At 31.5% G+C, this 26,113-nt stretch overlaps 2 protein-coding genes across 7 annotated transcripts in view; one reads left to right on the forward strand and one right to left on the reverse strand.

Annotated features, from left to right (window-relative positions):
* The window catches only part of LOC126869322 (uncharacterized), a 173,033-nt gene extending 159,964 nt beyond the window's left edge, over nucleotides 1–13,069 (reverse strand). For all 3 annotated transcript variants that reach the window (XM_050625704.1, XM_050625706.1, XM_050625705.1), the window contains exon 1: nucleotides 12,889–13,069. The gene's annotated coding sequence lies outside the window, so the exon portion shown is untranslated. The remainder of the gene's footprint in view (nucleotides 1–12,888) is intronic.
* Nucleotides 1–26,113, forward strand: part of LOC126869325 (protein eva-1) — a 324,775-nt gene that overhangs the window by 264,347 nt on the left and 34,315 nt on the right. The gene's annotated exons all lie outside the window — the stretch shown is intronic.

Consider the following 26,113-nt stretch of genomic DNA (forward strand, 5'->3'; position numbering starts at 1 on the left):
TGACTTATATATGGCGATGAACTTAAAGGAATTGTTTTCTTGCATTCTTGTATTATATTATTATATTGTAGACTTTATAAATACGTATAATATTATTGTGTTGTAATGTTTCAAAGCATATGGACCTTTCTACACTTAGTAGTATAGAATTGGTAACGTTCATCGATTTGCCTATCGTAATTTAAACAAGTAATAAAATCAGTGTTCAAAACCATAAAGAAATTAATCAGATATAAAGTCATTGGAAAAATTAGTAAAATGTATTCTAATATATGTAACATTTTTATTATAAATAAACTATGGGGCGATCGTATCGTGTACGCCTATGGATCACACGGCATCATTCACTACCAGAACTGAGCTCCATACGGTACTTACCCTTTTCTAAGGACGTAGACCCGTAAGGGTGGAGATCCTGCAACTTATTAAAGGCCCGTCAGTTGTCTCCCCTTTGAACACTGGAACGAACGCATCCCGCGCGTTACGTTGGTAACAAGGGGTGTGCCGCCGTTCAACCTTAAGAGTGGCGTGAAACGAGACGTGAAAGTCTGCTCGGTCGCGTCGATTCTTGAGAAAAAAACAGTCTCTATCGAACCACTGTGAAAAAGGTTTCTAAACTCTCTGCTTTGACAGATTTCGCTTGAATCATCGTGTAATTTTCAGTTATATGAGATATCAGAATAACGTATATGAAATATCGTTGGAACTACCTAAGAGTATAAACGTTGAAGTTTTTATTGATCTATTTATTTAAAGGACTTAATTTTCGCTTTTAGAATTTTGTGGTTGATAGGTTATTTGTGAATGAGTTTCGTGACTATTCTACCATTTTTTTCCATGTACATATAAGCATAGAATGTTTGGAAATTAATTTATCGAAATTTCGTCGTTAAATTTTTAATCTAGATTTGAATGCGATTCGATGCAGGAAAGGCATTTAAACCATCTGATTAATGGAAATACTAAATCTCATAATGTTATAAAATACAGAGATATTCAATATGCTGGGAAATAAATTTAAAAATATTCTTCTGTGGAGATTTGTGGAATTAAATGCGTAAAAATATTAACTAAAACGAATATGGAAGCGAAAATACGTTATATGTATACAACATCCAGAACGCGAAATAATCGAATGATACAATAGAATCAAATAATAATATATCATAGCATAATCACGCGTAATGTGGTAAATTAAATAATGCACCGTGTTTTAAGCGGAGTTAAGCATCAAATAAATTAACAAATAAGGATTGAAATAAAAATATGGCTTTCCGCCAGTGAGAAAGGAAATAATTTTGTAAACTCTTTCTTAAAATTTCCTAAAGAAACTTAATTTTCTTTATATTTATATAAATTACATTTATATATGAAATGAATACACAGTTATATATAAAATACATTCATATATAATGAACACTCTCATACATTAAATTATTACAAAAAATTCGCTTTTCACATGAATGATACATTCTTCTGTACGTTTAGAACATTCGGGACGGTTTCTTCATTCCCCTGAAAAATTAGTGTCATTATCATCAACGTGTCCTAAATTAAGCCTTCAACAATGGAGTGGTATCATTAGTGGAAGAGTTTTAGAAGCTGAAACTATTTCAAACTCGCAGGATATAGATTTTGAAAAGTGAATATTTTAACGCAATGATAATTCATCGTTATAAAGCTTGTCCTGTGTAATTTAAATTTATATGCTTTGTCCTAGTTTTATAATATGTTTCTTGAAAAAGCCGCTCGTATTGTTTTTTCGTTTTAAACGAAAGTAAAAAAGAAAAATGGAAAGTAAAACACAGTATGAGTATGGATAATTTTTATGCCGTTGCACGTACTAGACTGTTTCAGAAAGTTTTACATCTCAGAAAAATGTTAAGCTGTCCTCTAATATTCTTCTCGAGTCCATACTAGCAGATCTTGGACGAAACACTCACTTTCTCTCTTCTCTCATTGTGTCTAAAGTATAGGTCTGTTAGGTGAGCCTTACTGAAGATTCCATACTACTAATATTCTTCTCAGCATTACTGTTCTGACATCAATCAACTTGTAACGGAAGATCTGTCTTGTTTGATATTAAATTTGTATTAAAACAAATAGAATGAAAAACTGTTAATAGAAAATCAATTATTTAATAATAAAAATAAATAAAGAATAATAATAATAAAAATGAAGAATAATAATAAAAATAGAAAGCTAATCTACACGTTCTTAGAATAAAATACATCATATGACAATACGGTTACATATAATATTTTTTTTTTCACGCGAACAAATAACAGTGGAATTTTTGTATGTCAAAGTACTAAAAAAATATTTATACGAGTCATCTGAAACCCAATGTCATAGTTTCGGTACGCAATTAGCAAGCTACCGTAAAAATTCGAACGCGCGCAATCTACCTCACTTTATTCGATCATTCAATAGTCGAAGGGATACAACTTCGTGTGGAACAATCTGCGCAGGCCGATTTTGAATGTAAATTGGCTAAAATTAGCCGACCGTACATGCGTTCGCGCACATTGATAATTCGCGTGTAAATAACGAATGCAACGAGAATATATCGTTCCTATCTTTTATTATTGTTTTTCCATCGTTGTGTTATTTTTGTTACAATTTTTATTTGTTAAAAATTTGCTTTGTGTTGAATAACGAAATACAATTTTGAAATTTGTGTTGAATAACGTAGTACGATTTTCTTATGTATTGTACCATAATGTTTATTCCGACTACACGAATTGAGTTGGCGTAGAATTTACGGATAGGTAAAGTGGATTTAACGATAATGGAGTTTGTGAAGTTTATAGAATTGGAGAAATTTTCAGCGTAGAGATATAATTGAGATAAAGTAGTTAATAAATAAATCCATCTAAAGTATACAGCAAATTCTTTGTCTGTCATTTCATCAAATTGTGGCTTATAATTGTTCAAATGTATTTAATTGTTGTTTTACTTTGATGCTGAAATTAGCTTTTCATCCTTCTGAACATATAATAAAAATTTTTATCTCTATTACTAATAATAACAATTCCTGCAATAATACTCTTTCAATCTCGTCACATACAAGGCAAAGTGTGTCAAGTACGTCAAGAAAACTACAAACTTCCTAAACAACTTAACATACAATGCCAAGATGAACAATTAATGAAGATTTACAAAATTGAAATACATTATTAAGGACAGCCAATAAGTAGTAAAATTCATTATTTTAAGGTGTTTAGAGTGTGATCTTTTATGAGATGCTAAAGATTATGATTTCATTCAAGGATCATGGAAAAATTGATGAACATACTGAAGAAGACAATTAATGTGTACGTTGTAGTTAGATTAGACGATAACACGAATGAAGACAGTAAATGTAAATCCCTACGAAATGTATTCGCGGTGTGCATATTGAAGTAAGTTGTGTCCTCCAAGGGAACTGTTTTATTACAATAGCAACAAGCAAGTAATTAATTAAGACAAAGCGGACAACAAATGAGTATGCCGAATAAACGCATCCATTTCATTTTCAAATCCAATTATGCAGAAAGTATTTTCAATTCCGTCTTGATGCGCGGAACAAGATTAGAAAGACGAAGAGAAAATGAAAGAAAACGATAATTATATCCGATTAAACGCGCTAACTGTAAGAAAAGTATTACCGAGTGTCCAGGGAAACAAAAGAACGAAGATGCGAATGAAATTAAATAAACGAGACATTACTGAATTATTTATTCAAATAGGATATATTATAGAATTAATAGAATAGAAAACTTTTTCTTTTACTTTAATCAAAATTGGGTTGTCTGGGTTTTGAAATTTGGTAAAATTTTCGACCTCCTTACTTTAACTAGATTATTGTGAAATTCTAGTTTCTTTTGAAAATCTTATAGTTCATATGTCATGGTCTACCAGCTATGGTCTTTTCATGATCATGATGTCTCTAGTAATAAGATCTGAACAACTACTAAAAATTAGTGTAAGGATTTGATACTTCGTATTCAATATTTCATGAATTTTTTGGAAAGTTTCCAATTACCATTTATATTATACAAATCTCTAAATTACCCTTATTCTACCTCAATCTCCAAAGTTATTGCAAGAGCAGAACTTGATATTTTATTTTGCAAAACGAAATGCTTCACAAATTTCCTGCATAAAATTTCAAATTATCGCCCTCACCGTTCAGATTACTAAACCATCTTGATTTGCCTTCAATCTTGAAAATTAATTCAAGAAGATGGTATGAGTCGTACAAGTGTCCATTCATCTTCCAAGAGGGACTTCCGTACTGTTACACTGGTTTCTGACGTCGAGGCGTTCGTTCTCTCTGACCCATCTGCGTAAGCACATAAGGGTCGTTTCCATCGACTGCCCGACGCAGCTTTCTAGAGAACCCTAATGTGCTTCCAACCTCTCTTTTCGCTCGTGCAATGCTGCGTGCGATATTGTTGTTTGCATACTCGTTCGAGTTTATCTGGTGGAGAACTCTGTTATGTGGACAGGCAACAACGGGTAACTTCATTTCTTTTGTGGTAGCCATGTGAGAAGGAAGTGATATATGCGCTGCAAAACCGACAAGGATAGGCGGTGGACGTCCGATGTAATAACTCCGTAATTGAAACTCGGAAGGTTATTGCGCTTCCTTCTGTTTGCTGTTCCAATACCTCTCTCTCTTTTTTGGCTTTTCGCTATGTTTCTATTTTCAATTGCTCTTCAATGAATGCAAATGAAAATATTATGAATTTTAAATAGTGTATTTTCTGTATTATCTAATATTCTAGATTTGATATTTTATCCTAGAGTGAATATTTAGTTTTATGTTTGTACTAATTTTTGGGCATTAAAAGAAAATTAAATAGTGGAAGCAATAGTTTCGGCGAAAATAAAGTTTTAGATGTAAAAACAAATTTGATATTTTTATATTTTAGTTTTGCGATTTATGTAACTACTACAAACAATATTTTGAAGGGAAAAGACATTGATATTTAAATTTAGACAGCGAACTGTGTATTCGTCATTTATTTCCAATGTAATTCAGAAAGTAAGTCAGTTGTGAATACAATGGCACTAGATAAAGCGCTCTCTTTACGTTTTAACTCAATAGAAACACAAAGAGTTAAAGTTACTGAAATGATTTGTTCAACTCTTTGTGACAATGCCACTACATGTTTGTACGGAATGTAGAAATTTGCGATGAACACTTACTCTGATAAAAAGTGAAAGAACATTTTCATAGATCCACCACAAAAAAAGCATTAATATGTACTACTTAATATTGATTCAAATGATATTCAACAATAAAATATAACATCAAACCTACTAGAGGGATTCATCGTATGTCTTTCACACAGCGTCAAATTTCTAGTTAAAGGCGGACTGCTTTTATAAAAATAATCCATGGTGAGTTTAAAATATACTTGATGCACTTGTATACCGGTGTGCAGTAAAGTTATACGACAGATGGTATTTGTCAGCGCGTCTCTACGTAATTCAAACACGTAGCACTTCTGCCAGTGGATATGAGGGATCACAGATGCATTTCGTCGACCTCGAGGAAGTATTTTTTCATTAACTCAGACTTTTTTTTAGAAAACCATCGTGTGAGTTTTAGCCTGAGAACGTTTCATTTCAAATTAATATAAATTTTGCAACACTTCATTTTAATTGAATTTAATTCTTTAATTTTTAAGAAAAATTGTGTTTGTCAATCTTTCAGTTTTTTCAATGTAACTTTTGTTACTATTGTAGACCTATTAACATTTCATAAACGAATCTTTCCAGAACAATTGACGATTTACTTTCTACTCTTCCCATTGAAGTGCAGCTTTTCAAATGACAGCCTACACAAACACGTAATTTAAAAAACAATTTGTAAAAGTGTTCTACTGCTTTAAGGATACAAATTAGTCGAATGAAACGTCCACGTTATTCTATTTTCACTTCCCTTTTTAGTCTTTTTTTTCAAATTACAGAATGAACTATTCGAATAAGGACACACACTATGTTTAGTGAAACGTTATTAGTTAATCACTTTATTAAATTTTGTGCCCTAGGCTTGCACTTTTAAACGAGCTTAATGAATAACAAAGTACCGAAACGCAGATTATAAAATTGTTAAATGAATATGCACAAACACACTCTAGATATAAATTTTATATTAGACATGTTCAATTATTCATATAACTAGACAATAGAATAATTGTTAATTTGCATCGCAATTGAAACAATTAGGCTCTAATACTGAAATAAGCAATTTTGTCATACAAATTAATTGAATCGAATGTCTACGGGTCTAAATGATTAAATTACGATGTGAATTGTAAATGTTTTGAACGTGCATTTTATGTGTAACAGTCAAAGAGACGAATTTAGTAAAATTATTCATATTCAGATAGGATAGTGTAATATCGTAGAATAGATCTGAATTAGAAATCGGTTGAAAATAGAAAAAACCGTGTACGTCGTGTTTCTGTGGTTCGTTTACATTTAAGAGTGCCTACGTGACTAAAGGCACGTAGTTGGTAGTTCTTACATAGGTATGAGGGAAACAATAGACAACGTTAGAAGAAGGACGGTTTCGCTATCGAAGGCGAATCGAAAAGTGTGCGTGTTGCGAGAAGGAGAGCTAATTGAGTCGTCGAAGAGTAGAGTCGTTAGAGTTTTCGAGTCGTTGAAGAGTAGAGTCGTGAGAATTGATAGAGTTGTTAGAGAGAGAGAGTGTGTGTGTTAGATTCGTTGTGACGAGAGTGGTCAAATAACTGTAAAGTTATTTGATATAGATACGAGTATTGCATTTAGTTTTTGTTAAATATCGTTCTCTGTCCAATTTATATTTGTATATTCAATTTAATATTAATAAATTGTAAGTAATCGAAAAAAAAATTTCTATCCTTATTTTTCGATATCACAATAGGAAGTAGTTATTGTCGGTGTATAGTCAGACGTGGGACTATTATCTTTCCAAAATCTACCTTCATCTATTGTGATTTTCTTTTTCTATATTCTACCTATGTTTCTATTTTTATTGCCTTTGTACTAATTTATTTAATTCGTCTGAAACGATTTAGTAAAAGCTTTCCCATCAAGAAAATGGTCCTCTTGTGTGTATTTTGTTAAAAAATACAGTGGAAAGCACAATGTAAACTTTCAAGCACCCGCTATTAACGTAATTTTACCCATGCACTATTTGTATAATTTTGATCGCTCTTTCTTTGTTTTCATCTTTTTATGCTATTAAATAACCATTTTATAAATCAAGCATTATCTTAAAAATTTTGCCTATGCTTCGGCAAATTTAATGCGTTAAAATATTATTAATAAAATTATAGTGTTATTGACGAAAATAAGTAGGTAAGGCGCAGTATATATACGGTTAGACAACGTAATTTAAACTTGATGAATTTCTCCCTAAAGGATTCCTTCGCAAAAATTGTTGGTTCTATAGAAGTTTTAATAATCTGAGTCTTCTGAAACTAATTCTCACATTGAGTTATTATATAATTAAATTACATGGCTACGTTTGAAACAAAAAGCTTGATGTATGCGATTCAATTACGATTTTCGGTCATATTTTTCTTCATTTAATATGTGGCGGATCGGTATGAATAGGACGCTGACAGGTCGAGGCATCAACGCGGCGCAACACCTCCCGGGCGATCCGCGGGTACCAACCGCCAACACTAGAGGGCTACGACGACAACGAGTCTGTCTATCTCGCTAGCGGTCGAATATACGGACGATTGATACAAATACCGCACCTAGCGAGACTCCCTCTACGTCTAAGGCAGGGACTACCGGGCATAGCCTTACTGACGAGTCCACCGGTAGTCCCGGAACGAAATTATTTGCTGTTAATCAAAATTGTCAATATATTTTGTGTGAGTTTTCAATCAAATATTTTATACGTTAAACTGTTGAATAATTATTCTATGACGAGAAAGAAATATAATGAAGCTTGCTTCACTTTTCGATGAAATAAATTGGAAAGATGAAATATTATTTTAGTAATATATGTGTAGCGGCGCATGAACTACAGGACAATTCAAATCATGTTGTTGTTTTGCCTCGGAGTATCAATATCGTTAGGATACACATAATGTAATAATAAACAAACTCCGGGCAAAACAATGTCATCGCTATGTGCAATCGTCAAACGAAGACGAATTTGAATTTTCCGGCTCTCCCCCGACCAGTATAAATTAAACAGACGCGATCGTAAGCAGTTCAGTTACCAACGAGTTAAGCGACCTTATTAGCGATTTACACACTGTCTTTAGCGAGTCCGTAGTACGAGCGTCTTAGCGAATATTGTCTGTACTATTTATTAATTATTTTAAAATATACTTGATGGTTTCAACTGCAATTTATCGCGTCATTTAAATAACAAACCACGCAACCATCCTCCACATATGTCATATGTAAATATATTATTATTCAAGTTTGATTAACAAATATACGACGAAGAATAGATATTTATAGTAAATTTAAAAGTATAAAACGAAAAAAATAATCTGTGATTCATTTACACATACATAGTATGAAAATTGTGAGATATTACGTTATAAATATATTAAAAAGGTTCATTCTTTATTTTGCAATCTTTTAAATCTAAATTTAGCTTAAAATTCTTTTAAGGATTATTCATTATATTGTTCATAGTATATAATTGTCCAGTTATATTACCAATTATTTTCTATCAATTAGGTAATAAGAAAGATAATTCTTCTCTTATTATTATATTCTACAACCCATAAAAATTGCATTCGCTTTTCTCTAACCATCTGTATAACCAAATAGCTATTTCGACTCATACACGAATCCATTTCGTTCTACCTAATTCGAAGCAACTAAGTTCTACAAACAATTCCATATCGCATAATTATCTTAGTTCCCAATTGAATAAACAACACGAAACAGTCTAATGTGTTTTGAAATGTTCGAATTTGGGAAACATCGTAATAAAATCACGGGAATGGATATCATGAGAGAGTCAGAAATCTAATTAGAGAAAGATTTGTGAAATTGTAAAAGAGAGATCATTAATTACAAACATTTTTCGTAATTAAAACAATTTTATACTCTTTTAAACATACTTTCATGTGATCAAAAATTAAAATGACTAACCTTTAATGAGTAAAATATCAAAATGTGAAATGTAGCCTAGAAATAGATTATCTAGAAAATTTATAAATACATTAGAGAAAAAAATATAAAATATATACATTTGAAATTTATAATATTTAAAGACCAACTTCATACATTAAGAAGCAAAAATAATGGGAAAAGATAATAAAATTCCAAAATTCACTAAAAGTTTATTAATTTAATTTTTGCACGACTAAATAAAAACATGAATTAACATAAATATCCACACTCTAACAATTACCATTACAAACATTTAAAATGATAAAAATGTTTCTCGAGCATTTAGTCATATTTCGAGCCAATTTAATCTCGACAATACCGCATTTCGAATTGCATTTCAATTTAATATTCTGTAACATTATCTTCTTGCATTTAGAGCCTAACCAGCCAATTTTTCATCTTTGCCCTTTTCTGTATACTTTTTAGCCATCTTCTTCTACTTCTTCGCAGAAGGCAGGAATTTTGCGGCTGGAAAAAAGTGTTTTTGTTCCGCTTCGGCACATAAGCTTGGCACTTCGCCAGATCTTAAAAATGCAGCTCGAGAGGATGGCCTCCGCTTATTTCTTGAATTAACCCAGAGCACCGACTCATAATCGTTTTCGAGTTGTGATTTCTCTCGAAAAGGGAAGATACGAAATTTTTCTGTGGTTGGCTAGTGTGCCATAGACCATCAATACGAAACTGGCTACACAATATCATATTGTTCCTTCAGCCACTAATGAAGTCATGTAAATTGAATACAATTGGAAGCTTAATTGCATCATTGAAAACGATATCCCTCTCTAACCGAATTCAACGACGAATTTCGATGAATTAATTGGCGATTCAAGTCCCTGTTATACGAGCACACATTTTAATCAACGTTGTGCTTGCGGCTTTTTGTTAATTATGACTTTTCGTTGATTATAAAATGACAACTTTTACACTGGAAACAGTGTGATTGATATTTAAAATGAATTTTATAGTTATTGTTATTATGCTGGATATTAGTAAATTATGAAATAGAAGAAGATATTCTATACTCATTATTAAAGTATACTGTACTGATTAAAAGTTCTTTCAAATTAAAAAATTCGGAGAAGTATTAATTTACTATTTTGATATTTTAAAAAATTCTCCGATAAACAGCTTTGTCGTGACATTCATTTCTAATTAATAATAAGATTAGCAAATTATTCAATATAGATGCAATTGGAAATGTGATTCCAAATCCTTCTCTAGTAATGTATAATAAGTATATTTCAATCTAAAAAAATTTTCTTTGGGTTCTAAATACTTCTTCTTTAAATTAATGCTTCTCACTGTATATTAAATAAAAAAAATATTATATAAAAATGTTCTGTTCTGTTAAAAAAATGTTTTGTATTTTCAATTTGCAATTTTACTTTACAAACGCAATAGCTTTTCTAAACGAGTGAAGCTATGAATCGAAATCACAGGTCGCGATGGAAATCAGTCGATTTACGATATTCATGTGTGACGTACGGTTATAACTATCTGAGTTATTCACTGTCAAAGTTTGAATTCGCGTGTTACAAATCTAAGCACTTCCACTCCAACGTATTTTATAGCTCTTGTGCTATTTTACTGCGTTTTGTGTGAGTATATACTCCAATGCTATATACCGACTGTTCGAAAAGCACACTTCACATCGACAAAAACGTTAAAAACCTTTATTGAGTTATTTCCGTTCATTTTTTCATTTCCGCTATTCATGGTCGAGATTTAGATCAATGAGAAATTATGGAATTACGCTAAATTGCGTACTAATTTCCACACTCAATCAATTATGCTCATCATATCATTCACTAATTACACATTAATAAAAATATTGAAATCTTATTATAATATTACAATTAATAATATTTATTGCATGAAATTATTGTTAAACATAAGTTATTATTAAGAAATTTATTTGTTTCTTCAAATTCCTGCATCACATTCCAAAACAACCACATTATAGCATTACAGTATCAATCAAAATTCTCACAGTCAGATTCCAGACTATGCTGTAATTCACTGGAGGAGTCAAACAAGTCTGCGAACAGAAAAGCAATTCCCCGGTCTTGTTCCTTGTCCCCGAGGAATTTTCTCTTCTTCAGCATCTCTCTCTCGTCGCTTTCTCCTCTTGAACAGCGTCCATCGGTCTCCTTCGGCCAAACTTCTCGTGTAGCCCCCGTAATTAATAGTTAGTTGGTTTTAAAGTTCAAGTTTCTCCTTTATCGCTCGCCTTTCCATACATACACTACGACTTTTCATTAATCAATTTCTCCTGGGCGACAAGTTTACCTTATTCTGGTGTGTAACACTCCACTTTATTTACCTTGGTACGTCCGCAGACTGGAAATCCTGTCGTCTTGTCGTTTTTCCATGTAAATCCGCCGTGCAAACGTTAATTTATTTCTCGACCAAGTATCGCCGCTGTTATTGAGAAAGCTTTACTTTCTTTATTTTTTTCCTTAGTTAGCAAAAAATCCCTGCACGAAGAAAATTATATGCAGAATGTTTACGAAAGTCTCGAGATTATTTTCATTTAATTTGCTAAGATTGATAGATTCGTGGTTAAGAGTGAATTCTAGAGTAGTTATATTTTAAATTCATTTTTTATTTGTTTTATTCTTAAAAATCAAACTTACTAACGTAACTCATTTAAAAAGTTATTTCATTAATAATAAGAAATTGTTTTATGATTGTAAATTCAGCAAGCTTACATAAAAATAATTGATAGAACTTACCCACTAAGAAAGGAAGTTATGAGAAAATATTTGATCCACAAGAAGCTTCAACAAACGCCCTTCCAATAAGATTGTTGAACAAACTAAAAGGTACCTTCAATAAATCTTCTGAATAAACTAAAAAATGCAACGTAATACAAAATTTATAAAAAGAAGCACAGCCAATTTTTTTACTCTTGTGAACAAAAAATTTCTGCAAAAATGTTTATATTGCAATTTAAATACATAAAACATGCCGAGTTAACTGCATGAACATTAAAAAAGAACATCATGCTGTTATGCTCGTGAAATTTCATTCCGGTTTAAGTGTTTTTGTGCTGGCCCATTTAGTTTTGTGCAGCTCTTATTGCCAATGACAGAGAAACTCGAGAAGGAAGTAGGAACGTGACATTGTTTCGTGGTCGATGCACGCTGTCGTAAAACGATTTTAGATTTTACGCGTTGAATGTGGCTGATAGAATGGGCTTTGGTAAAAACCAGCCGGAAACAGCAGTGGCGGAAGCCTCTGACCGACGCGACGTGTCGGATGTGTCCCACTGGGATTTTGTCGAAATTTTCGGTAGTGATGTCCGTGCTCATTGTTTTGCTCTTTGTGTATCTTTTCTTTTCTTTCTGCCTTTTTTAACAATAATGACAGCAGTTTCTTGCGATTACTTATTACTGTGCAAAAATAAAAAAAATGTATTGAAATTGCAAGCATGTTTTTTAAAAAAATTATAATACATGTCTTCAGTAATCATTTTATGAATTATTAATTTGTTTTCTTATGTAATGATCGCTCCTATTTTATAAAAATTAAATCAATATTTGGCCTCATAATACAATAGAGGAGAAAATGAAAAGTTTTTTATTAAATTTGCACATGATTGTAATATCGTGATATAATGTGTTTAAAAAGAGTGGACAATAGAGATGTTAATCAGACAGAAAAAGACGATTGTTGTTCAACCTGAACTATTCACGCCAAACGCACAGAAAACAGCGCAATCCACTCTCTCTCGGCAACGCCACTCGCAACCTCTGCTTTTCGACTCGCACGCTGCTTTTCGACTCGCACGCTGCTTTTCGACTCGCACGCTGCTTTTCGACTCGCTCTGGCCGTTGCCGCATTCTATTGTCTATTGCTGGGCCCACCGCACACGTGTTCTACAGACGCTCGTAGCCAGGGTCACGTAGGTCCTTTCGACTATTTACCTATTTACCTGAAGGACCCGGTAATGCATCGATGGAGCCGACAGCGCCTCGGCTCTCGCGACATTGTCTGTAGTTAGCTCGACGTTTCTTGGGTCCTTCTTCCCGATACTACATGATATTTATAATAATTTCTTTATTAAATCTCGTTAATTTATCAAGTACGAAACGAATTGTTATGACATATACAATACAAACGATGGAAATAAGGAAATAAGTATGGAGAAAAGAAAATTATGCTTTAATAATATATTTTTGTAATTTTTGTTGTAGTAGTTTTAAAGTAAACGGTATATATAAATTATACAAAAGTTACGGTAAAGATTTGTCAGGTACATCAAATAAGTTCAACTCGTGGGTCAAATAAAGTAAACCACACAATATAACAATATTTTATAAACAATACACATAAAATAATTAAATAAATGAAAAAATAATTACGAAGTTTTTGAATATTATCTATTGAGAAGATAGTCTCTTGACTATGAAGACTCTTGTGTGCCCTGAACAATGCATTTTGTTTTAAATCCATATCTCAATTGGTTCTGAAGATATAACGTATGATAGACGTAAGTAAAAACGCAAAGCTGCCTGCAACGGTCCAATCCACATTTTTCCCAGGAAATGCGTACGCTTAGTAGTAGTAAGAGTAAAAAGAATCCAGACGCTGTCTATCAATGATCAGCGCGCTATTAACGAGGTTGTGATTACGGTACAAGTGAGAGTCCGAGCGTGCGAGATAGACACCGATAGGGAATTATTACAAGAAATCGGTCCTCTTCAAACGATGATATTTCAACAACGGAAAGACGAATCGACATGAAGCAAAAAGTATTTTGCAGGAAAGAATTTATTTTTTTCGACGACACCAATAGAACTTTAATATTTCCATTGGCTTTACAACAGTAACTATTTAAACTTTTAGTAGTTTTAATAGGTGTTATTTGTATATTTATGGTTTATTAGACTAAACGTATACATCTGTTTATTAATACCATTTATAATGGTACTATTAATAGTTTTTATAATAATCATAATGCAAAACTATGTGTATGTTGGAAAGTTTTGAACTAAACAATTCGATAGAAACTTTAGTAATTGATATTACATTAAATTATATTCGTCCATTAAATTATGTAAGGTGCATTGTTTTTAGTGTAATTCGTAGAATTACAATTAATTTTAAGTAATATTAATGAAATTGGTGCGCCGTAACAACTAACAAAAGCTCTGAATTTTATAAACTAGATACAAAATTTAATATGTAAAACAGCAAGTGACCTATTTTTCACAGATTTGTTTATTACGAACGTATGGTATAAAAAATTAAAAAATAAATTGTAGAAAATAATTGTTATTTTTCTTTATATTTTCCAATTTATTGGTTTTAGCATTGCTTCTAAGGAGCTTTATTATGTAAACCTTAAACAAAATTTCATATTACAATATCTTAAGAATATCCTTTCGCGTAGTTGAACTCCACATCACCATAATTTCATTTGTATCCATATTACATACCGTTTTGACTGATGTAATCAGAAATTTCCAGTTCGAACGTTCTAAACGAGTTCCCACATTTGAAACCAAAACGGGTATGTAATTGTACGATATTCGCTTTAAAGCAAGAAGTTCTCTTGGGTACGCGGTGGGAAAATTAATTGGGAAAACCAATGCAAATGCCGATGATGTCTCGAATGAAGGCAAAAGCAGACGGCTTCGTGATCTCCAATAACAATGATAAACGGTCGGTATGCAGATCTAGCGATCCGAAATTGTACTATGCATAACCTGGCGACATTTTGTGAAATTAGGAACGTATGTACGCCAACAGGCATGCGAAGGGTGTTCGGATCTGCATTGGCAATGCGACCAGCTTGAACGTTCACGTTGCAACTCTTTCCACGCAAATGCGACGGGCCATTATTTCGATTAAAATAGTTTCGACCGACCATTTGTAATTCCGTAAAAATTTTTAGCACATGTGAAATACTCTGACTGGAGATATAGCTGTAGTCTTTTTGCTTTTGAAAAAGATTTTGTTTTTAAAAAAGAATTCTAGAAAAACATCGCATTTTTTGAGAGAGAATTGGGAGAAAATATTGATTTAAATTTCTCTCTTGTCAAAAAAATATAGATTGGGGTTAAGTAACTAGATTCGGTACAGTGATGGATTTGGAGTTTTTTAATGTTAAGAATTTGAAGAAATTGCTTAATATTCTCATTAAAGTATTGTGGATTATGTTGTGTAGGATAAAATAGGACCATTTAAATAACAATTCTATATTTTCTATAAACCAAATCAATTTCTGGAAATTGTTTAATATTATTATTAATTATCATTATTAAAGTATTGATCTGTGTAAGTTCTGAAAGAAGAGGAAAAGAAAGAAATAAATGGAAAAGGCGATAATTAATTTAAGTACGGTGAAACTGAACCTTCTTAAGCTCAAAAAGGTAAGAAATGGTTAATACTGTTAAAAGGGGAAATATCTAACTTCAAAGAAACTCTATTCTACAAAAAAATAACAAGAATAACACAGAATTCTTAATCAGAAAAACAGATAGAACTTAATATATCAAATTAATACATCAGATTGTAATTCTCTCTCTCTCTCTCTCTCTCTCTCTCTCTCTCTCTCTCTGAAAATCAAAGACATTACACGAATAAATTTATCAGTAGAATTTTTGCAAGAATCTTACGAATTTTTGTGATCTAACGATCAACCAGGAAACGTCAAAATCGTCGAAGGATTCTCATGTGGGAAAATCAAGATTTTTGCAACGGAATTGACCCTGCAGCTATTACACGGTCTTATTAACGCGAAGGTAGCCTCGTCTACGCCAAAGGTCTCGCGAAATTTAGGGGGACAGCTTCAGCCTGCCAGATTCCATGACTATATCTCTCGTTGATGGAACGTTAGGGGACAATAATTGCCTGACTGGACTGGACCAACCTTCTCTAGCTCGCTTCCTGGTCCTATTGAAGGCTTTATTGCGCGCTCTGCCAGCCTCTCAATTCAGTAGAACGAGTCGACGACGTCAATCCGCATCTCAGATTGTACAAAGATTTCGGGACATTGCCACGACTGCTCGCTTGATTGAACGTTCAATGTAGGTTCATGTGAATTATTGACAGAAATCTATGAGGAACTACATGTGAACTATATGTTAAAATATTGTGGATTGTTTTATAGTTTGTTCGATACAGGATGATGGTTTAAGCGGATGTCTTCCTTAATAGAAATGGAAATGGAAATATATACGATATATAAATTGTACAAAATTTATTTCATGATATTTATAATAATTTTTATCTGTTGTTAATTGTTAATCTTCTTATAATCTTTGGAGATTCCTTACGTTTTTGTTTTATTTGAAAATATTTCTTAATTTTGATGGATACATTGAAAAGAAAAGAAAATGATATTTCCAAATCTTTCTAAAAATGAGGTAACACAATGGGCCGAAAACGATTCCAGGGTCGGAGCGTGCATTAAGTGGAGTTTTTAGTATTCAAAGGATGAATCTGAGTACGAGATTTAATATTCTATAAACGGGACGTAGAAGGTAAGCTTTGAACAAATACCAGTTTCGAGCCGAAGTTTCTAAGAATAAAGTTGTATGAAACTGGAACCTTCAGGCCTAAAAATTTATAGAAAATTATAAAATTGAATCTTTTAAAGAGAAAATGTCTAATATTTACTATTAAAAATTATTTATCAAGTACTATATTATTATATTATAATAAGTAATTTATATTAATAATTAATTATAATTAATAACTAATAAGTAATTTATATTATATATTAATATTTTTTATTTATTTGTTACTGAAAAAATTTTTTATTAAGTTGAAAATTTGTATTGTCAAGAAGAAAAACGTTAATATACTACATAGATATTTAATGATTTAACAATTAAGATTTAGTAACAGAAATCTTTAAAGAGATTAAGAGAGAGCATACTTTTGCATACACAAATTTATGTTTACAATTCTTACCAGAGAGATAAATTGGCTTCGTGTTAACTAAAGAAGCTAGCTTTAAAACTGTAGCTCGCAAAACGGAAGGACTTGTGATCCTTGAAGAGCCACTTATTAGGGGCAAAAAAGTCAAGAATATTACACAGGAGCTAATTGAAGTTTACTTAAGTTAATCGAAATTCTTCTGTCTCTTTGAGCCTCGCTTTCTTTTCTTAACACTTCATACAAACGAACTATTTATCAATTTAAATCATTACTTCAAATCGATCTACTCCGGTACCATATTCTGCAATGAAAATGATATTTAGAGAGAACATAGAAATAATAAAATTTAACAAATTATTTATTATATTTTTCTTGTTTTATACATGTCCATTCTCTTTTTGTTTAAAATTAATTGAAATCTGAATTAGAAGATTAATAGTAGATTTATTAAATGATTAATAGTCGACTTTCAGCGTTACTTTGTAAAAATATTTTTACATTATTACGGAGTTGTCACGTAATACCTACGTAACTGTACCTATGAAACTTAAGTAATATAATACCTACATAACGTACAAACTTCTTCTGTTCTTGTAAGTAGGAAATATACAACAGTCGGCTATCAGATCGTTCTATTACACAGAATGAAGCGCATAAAAAAAGGTAAACAAGCTAAAAATTTTCTTGATATTCTCTTGCTTAAAAATTCTAACAAAAGCTCTCTATAGAGCTCCAATTCCAATTTTTAAAATTTTCACTTAAGCCATCACAATTGTTTATCAAGCAAATATCAGTAGCACGCGTGACGAATGATTCCATTCACGATCAAACCGAAAATGCATTACCCATTTTGAACTTTATTTAATTAATTGCGTGTTCATTGTGCTCGGATTCTCCATTGAATCTACACATTCAAACGTTCCTCTTGTCATCGTTAGCACGCTATCACACGATTGCAATAACCTGCGTATAGGTACAAGTGCATCAGTGACGTTTAATGCCTCTTAGTCACAAGCTGTGAGGGTGGTCCAACGAGGACCTGTTAATACCACGGTTTCAAGAGGTTTGTGCAGATCGAAGAGACGAAAGCCGCACGTGCTAGCTATAAATTACACGTTCTCATAATTATCCAAGCCGCGGTAGCTCGTACACTCTCCAGAGGAAATCCTGGACAGCGGAGCGCCAGCTTATTACGCGAGCATGTGTGTTAACGGCAAATGCGATCTGCGTTGATAAGCCTCGATACCTTTGTCGCTACGACGCGTCAATACCTTTGTTATTTACCATTATCTGTCTTACTTTCTATGTGCAATAGGTTGATTATAATTGAATTTTATGAACATTGATAGAGCTTGTTACAGTTTAGAATACATTTACATGGCTACAGATAATGATATTGGGATGCTTTCGGAATTGTTAAGATTGTATCTACAATATTTTGAAGATGTTATGGATTTGTTGGATTTGAAGGTAAGTGACAGAATTTCGGATTCAGAATAAATTGCTTTAGTTTGATTTGAGTAAAAAAATTATCTTGAAATGCATATGGAATTGTTGAAATTATATTCTATGTGTAAAGAGTGTGTTATTGCTAAGTTGGATGGTAGAATTTTGGGTTTAGAGTAAATCGTTTTAGAGATAGATGAGAAAATGAAGATAATAGTTTTTGTGTTTGAGCAAGATTTTAGATTTGGGATCAGATAAATGTGAAGTAAAAGATGTAGTGTGTTAAATACTACAACGATGCTTATTACGATCATATTATTATGACCATAAAATACCTCAAATCGATCACAATTCCACACAAAAACACTAATTATAAGTCGTTTTTCCATTGGAGAGATTTATAGCTCGCGTCCATCTAGGAAACAGCATGTACAATACACATGATCAGGTAGTAGCGCGCAAAAGTTGAACAGTAATCGAAATTGAAAGGCGCAGACTATTTTAGCTATTATCACTGGCTAATACCCTATTAAAACTTAATTCCTATCGTACATGTTCGACTTAGAATGGAATTACTCCTACAACTTCTACCATTGTAATAAACAAAGAAACAGCAAACAAAAGCAAACGTTAAAACGCGTTTTACTGATAGATAAGATCACCTCTTTTATGTTACTTTTTCGATTGTTTTTCGGACGCGATATAAGCTCTCAATATTGTATTTAATTACATGGTGGACTAGGCTTTTCAGTGCGATACGGATTGAAATACGGAATCACGACAACAATAGGCGGGCTGTAATAAAATCGCTTGCGCGAATACGTATTCAATAACTTGCTTTTCGGGCTAATGGTAACTACTACTATTAATTGCAAATCGCATCAGCCATTTGCTATTTCGTTGTTGGTCCATTAATTGGAATGTTCTTTTTCCCCCTTCCTGTTATTCGTGTCTAGCATTGTTTCCCGTGTGTTTTCACGCCACCACCTTTTTCCCTCCTGCCCTTTGTCCTCCGAAATGTCTTTAGATCTTTTGTTTACATTTTTTGTAATTATTACATAGGGCATTGCCGATGTCTACAATTTACGTATTTGTTTCAGTTTTACGATTTTCATTTATCTATCTTTCAAATGAGATAGGATAACTGTAGTATCTGGATTTTTACAATGAAAGATTTCGCGTATACGTTTGCACTTCATAAATTTACAAGTAACTAGGACACTTGAATTACGATATGATGTAGTGTGGGTTAGGCGACCAGAGTAGGAAGATTAGATGATTGAAATAGAGCCCCATTAATTTTCGTTAAATATATCTTTTCATATTTAATTCAACGTAAGAAAAAATATAAGGTTGGACCCCTTTTAGTGTAGATGAAATTGAGATTGCTTTAAATAAGATTTTTAGGAAAATGTCTCCCCTATCATTTTATTTTTACATTTAAAGAACCTACTATGTTCTAAATAATTTTCTTATATTTCCATAAATATTATACAAGAAATATTTCTTATGTAGATATGTATAAATACACAGATGATCTTATTTAGATTGTTTATTCTATATTTAGAATTTCAAATACCTATAATGAAGTTGTTCAAAAGTTTACATAATTAGTCAGAAGTATGCTGATTTCATTTCCAAAAATTTTATACAATTTTAAACTAATTTTCCTGCGATGTATCACAGGCAACGGGATTTTAAGAACTTGTGTACGTATTTCGCAGATTATCAAAGGCCGTATATTGACTCGATTAGTTAGCTATTTGCAAAGTTTAGAACCTGAAAGTTCTTAACTATTAAGAGCTTGTTTAAGAGATCTTTTATGGAAATTTGTGCATTATACTTCAAAGTGATTCTAATAATTGAATTAATGATAATTACTATAGTTTCTGAAAGTATACATGTCAAGTAAATTTATAACAATAGCTATCATATATGATTAATTTAACATATAGTCAGTGAAGATAATAACATATCATACTACAGGAACTATTACATGTAACAATAGGATGAAATGCAGTAATGTACCAACGTGAATTACATAACATAATACAATTAAGTCAGTGATATAATTAAGGATAACAATAGGACACATATAGATAATATAGAATAAAGTACAATACATAGATAAAATATAGTTGTCACTTCGAGTACTAATAATACCTAATAAAATACTGAAAATTAATTAAGGAAAATCAGTTTAATTCTTCTTTTTCACATAACGTGAGAAAGATTATAATAATATAATAAAAAATAAAAATAAATATTGTCTCAAATATAATTTTAAGCGTTTTTTCAAGAATGCAGATCTCGGATTATATCTGTAAAATAAACGAATCTTTTGCCGACCGTATATTGCATAGTTGTATGCATATCTATCTACTGATCATCGACAATGTCAACGTTGGAACAATGGTAGTTGCATCTCATTTCCCTTGTCGTATTTCCTTTGTTGTATTACCTTCAGCCAATTCTAATGGGTCCGCGGGGATTATAGCTTCTAGCTACTAGTCAGCGCAGTATACAGAATCGAAATAACTTAAGCTCATTATCGTACTACCTGCTACGAAATTAATATGAAACCGTGGTAGCAGTCACGCTTGAGACGAATAAGAAAATATTGTTCATATGTGATGTTTCCTTAGAAAGAATTTAAAGCATGAGAATAATCACGAGAATATTTAAATTTAAATGAATCTTAGTAATTAAATTTTGATAATACTTTTAAAAATCTGTAGCTTTTTAATAATTTTAAGAATCTATTAAATATTGATTTATGGATTTTGTTGAAAATGACAACGTGAGTTCGTGCTCGCCATCCATATGCAGATGCGTTAGTTATAAGAAATAGTAACTAGAAGATAATCCTAGTTACAATTTTGTACGCGCGTGCAATAAAGGTTTTTTTTGGCTCAGAACGGTGTGATAGATTTATCCATTCAATAAAATAATAACTATTGTGATCCTACCTCTGAGTATAGAAATAACAACAGATTTGTTAATATTTTATTATTTGTCAAAGTACAATTTTTACATTTGATTCTTTAAATAAAACTTTATAATGTAAAAACATTATATAATCTTTAAAAGATTTAAATTATGCATACGAGTTTAGACTACTTTATAAGCTCAAAAATTTCCAATTAAAAAGTGAAACCTTATACGTTTTGCTTGTGATTTCTGGTTGTAAGCTGTGCCCTCTTTTAAGAGTATTTTAACATTTAATCAGTATTACAACTATACGGTATTATAATAGATCTGGTATTTTACTTCACTGCAAAAGAGCATAGTTGAATATCCAATGTACACTAACGTAGCCTCTGTCAGTTAAATATAATGTACGCATGAATTTGTGAAATAATGTATGAAGCTACAGACTGAGATTTACAATATGCAAACTTTCTTATAATTCATCATTTAAGTGGCTTTAGAAATAATTTCTAAAATATATTTTTATATCGTTTATCAATTGAATATGAATTATAAAAACTGTACCGGGTTATATAAATTGAAGACTGCTAGGACCTTTATCTTTTCCAATCACAGTGAAATTGCAACTGACGATTTTATATATTATATATTTTATATTTATATTATATATTTTATATATTATAATTCTAATATAAATTTTTCCAATACTTACAATATTTTTACAAAACTTTGTAAAATATAGAACTTATTCTTTTTTACTAAAAACGTAACTTTTTATTCTGTTTTACAAGTATATTGTTCACTATTATATTTGAACTCGTCAATTTCGTGGAAATATCAAACATTTCACGCTCATTGTGTTCCATTTCATCGTCATCCAAGAAAGACAAATGGAATTTTTATTCAATATCTCATGGAAACAGAACACCTCTTCGTTGTATCACCGTCACATCGATGCATCTTCCCTGACCTCGCATTTTCTCTGTTCCATTATCCGCGAACGGCGGGGTTATAATGTATCCGGTTCGGTTAAAGCATCGAAGCTGTGCTTGCGGTGCCAAAGCTAGCGTAACCCATTGTACCGGCCAACACCGCAACACTGGTGTTAAATTGCAATTATTAATTGCAGTAAGTAAACTATACGAGGGGTTGCTACTTCCAACTCTCGAGACTGGTGGTTTAGTCGCGTCATAATTTCGCGATAGCTTCTGTTGTGTATTACACGAACTATGCCACCCTATCTGTTCGGATAACTATATTTTTATTATACTTCTGCTTTGGGGCAATTTTTTGGAAGTGATTTTTATGAAGATTATGATGGACATAAAAAATAATCATATTTATTTTGGCATTTGTATTCTAATTAATTAACTGAAGAGGCTGTTGCAGTAAAGACAGCTCCGATGATTTAAGTAAAGCAAAAAAAAAAAAAAAAAAACAACTCAAAATCAATCAAAATTAAATCACTTTTCCAAACGTGCTATAAATTGACAATTATAAACTATTATTTGTAGTAATAAATCTTTTCACTCTTGAAGATGGGATTTGTACCTTTTTTTCAATAAATACAATTTAAATGTTGAGTTGCTTATTGCTTATTACTCTGCAAATCCTTCTCAGGTACAGATTACTTGTAATTTTTAATATCACAAATTAATAATGGATAATTTCAGCTCCAGCATTTGACTAGCTTCTATGATAAAACATTCTAACGAACAAAAACTAATGAAAAAATTATTGTACAGTATAAGTACTGAAAAGCATATAAAGAGCATACAGGCGCTAATATTGTATTATTAAACATCTGCACGTATATCATAAATTTCCGAATGATAACAAGATTAAAATAAAAGTTAAAAAATTTCTATTCTTAAAGCCTCTTCTTTTAGATTTATCTCCTAGAATAATTTTCATTTAACAAACGGAATTCTCTCGGGTGCAAATATCAAATCAGAACGTCAGCTATGTAATATCCCTAAAATACTATTATATTGCGGAATAGGAACATAATTTTGTAGGAAGATGAGCGGGTTACTTGTAAGGGCAACATGTGCTCCACATAGTTTAGCGGAGCTGTTTCTTTATGTCGGGTCACGAAAGCAAATCTCGTTTGACGTAAAACGCGACAAAATTATCTGCGGGCATTTTCTCTTACATATTTCTACACTACACTATAGTAGGAATGCAGTTGATAAATAGTACGAGGAGAAAATAAAAAAAGAAAGGATGCCACGTAAAATTTCAAGGAGATTCAGCGCCTGCTAAAATTGCAAATTTTTCTGAAAAATGTTATCTTCGCTGTTTCGCGAAGAGAAAGAGAGAGAGAGAGAGAGAGAGAGAGAGAGAATGTCTCTCCAAATTGAAATGTAACTTCAAAGCTGTTCGAAACTTACGAAAGTTTGTTATAGTTGGTCATGTTCTCAACATTTACACAGAAATTCGTAAGTTTATACGAGAGCTTCGTCTGCAATTAGAAGTTGAAAAGGTTATTAACTTTGGACTGTGTTAATTATGCGACAAATGTATAGCGTATCCTTATTGATCTAATTGTGAGAGTAAATATTGAATTTAATCGCCATTTCTTTTCAGGATTTGCGAATTATTTATGGTATCATTGTTTTCATGGATTTATTATCCTTTTATTTGTTTTTGACTCCTTACAATATGATAATTGTTCTGAAAGAATTTTTCAATTCCAATAGTTATCAAAATTACTTATTTTATGAGTAAATTCTCACGAAACGGGTTTACAGGTACTTAATAAATGGTTGACATTTTTTCCATGAAAAATTAGTCTTTCTATAGACATATTTTCAAAATTTAAAAAACATTTTAAAATTGAAAAGCATGTTCTCCTTACAACATACAAATTATTGACGAAGAAGAAGTTAAAGAGAATTCTGTTTTCATGTGTTTGCATTCAACTATGTTCTTAATACATGTTATCAATTTTTTCAAGAAATTCAACTAGTATTTAGTAATCAACTTCCATTGTATAAGTAGTGCACGTAATGATAATTCAATGGCCATTTGCAATTTTCTTAAACTTTGTTAAGCGATAAAGAAAGAATTTTTTCTTCGCACCAGTACGCGAGATCACCTAAATTTTTACGCTTCGCCTAAAGATATAACTTTTATCTTCGTCGGGAGAGTCGCTTAAGCTTTTATTCTGTCATCACGTTGCACTTCAAGATAAAGCGACTCATACGACGACGTTGCCTAAGAGGCATTTATGAAAATCATATTTTTTCAACAACTATCAATCTTTCATGTGCCAAAGAAATTTAATAATATCACATTTTCGAGACTGAAAACTAATTTTCGTAATACATACGAGTATGTGTACTTTTCTAGCAGGAAAGTATTTATAACAATACGTGCAATAAGGAAAATTTCAAGTGCAAATTTAATGTTGTTATCATTATAATCGCTGTTTTTAATTGAAAAAGTATTTTCAAAATATTATTGTCAAAAATATACATATAACGGATGCAGAGAGCCTTTATTGATGCTTATTTTGTTTTAGTAAATCATTTTCTTTTTAGTTCATTTCTGTCTTTCCATACAAAAGCCAATATTTGCAAAGTATTCTGAAATAATAAAAAAATGTAATTTTAGGTTGATGATGCAATGAAAAGCACAGAAAAAGTTAAGGAAGAATTCAAAAGAAACAACCTAAAATATAATTTTCCATAGCTTTTGATCTAATTCTTAATATACTTGTACGTGTACTTGTAGATTTCACAAAATTAATTTTCTCGGAAACGAGGTCTTGCGTAAGAACTTCATTCTATATCTGCTATTTATATATGCCACCATTTTGCATATATATGCATATGCATCTTTGTTACCATTGAAAGCACACGCTATACAAGATCTTCGGGAGTAGATGATAGAAAATTTAGGAAAAATTTATTTTCTCAACAAGAACTATAATTTGGTCGATTTTTTAACATCAATAACTAATAGACAAAACTTCAAACACAATATTTTGATTTTTCATCTTCATCTTATTTAGTCTCGTAAAACCACCTTTATAATTTTTTATTATTTCTTATCAAACATTTAATATGAATGATAAAGTAAAGTTATGCACATAACAGTATGGATGTAATTCTCCACACACGTATAATTTATGCAGACAACCATTATATACGTAATTGTGTCGACTTTTTAATTCAGTGTCGCGAAATCCAGATCGATTTATCAACGTATCGACAGAGTGCTAATTTTATCGCAAATTTTTACATGCCAAGTAACTCAGAATATGTTGTGCAACACGTTCGCGTCAGTGCGAGACACAGATTTCGTCCGTTTGAAATGGAATTGCATACGCGATGCGGTATATCGATAGCGTAGCCATATATCGAAGTCGAACATTATGCGGCCGGAAATAAATTGACTACTGTCAGATTATGGAACAGGGAACCTTATATGGCTGACAGAAACTAATATTATTTCATTTCCGTTGTTTATATACGTAGACGAAAAAGTTGTTAATGAATTATGTTATTTATGGTTTGAAAACATTCATATGTTTATAATATTACTATTGGTTAATGAGAAGGTTACTGGATATTTGAATGTTTCATCGAGTGATTTTTTAATAGGTGTATTCCAAACAATTATTATTTAGGCTGAGTGTTAACTATACAACTAGTTTGTAGAAATTACATTTAATCCTTTCTATAAGAAAAAATTTATTTAC

This window comes from Bombus huntii, chromosome 9 (assembly GCF_024542735.1).
Source record: "Bombus huntii isolate Logan2020A chromosome 9, iyBomHunt1.1, whole genome shotgun sequence".
Lineage (NCBI taxonomy): Eukaryota > Metazoa > Arthropoda > Insecta > Hymenoptera > Apidae > Bombus > Bombus huntii.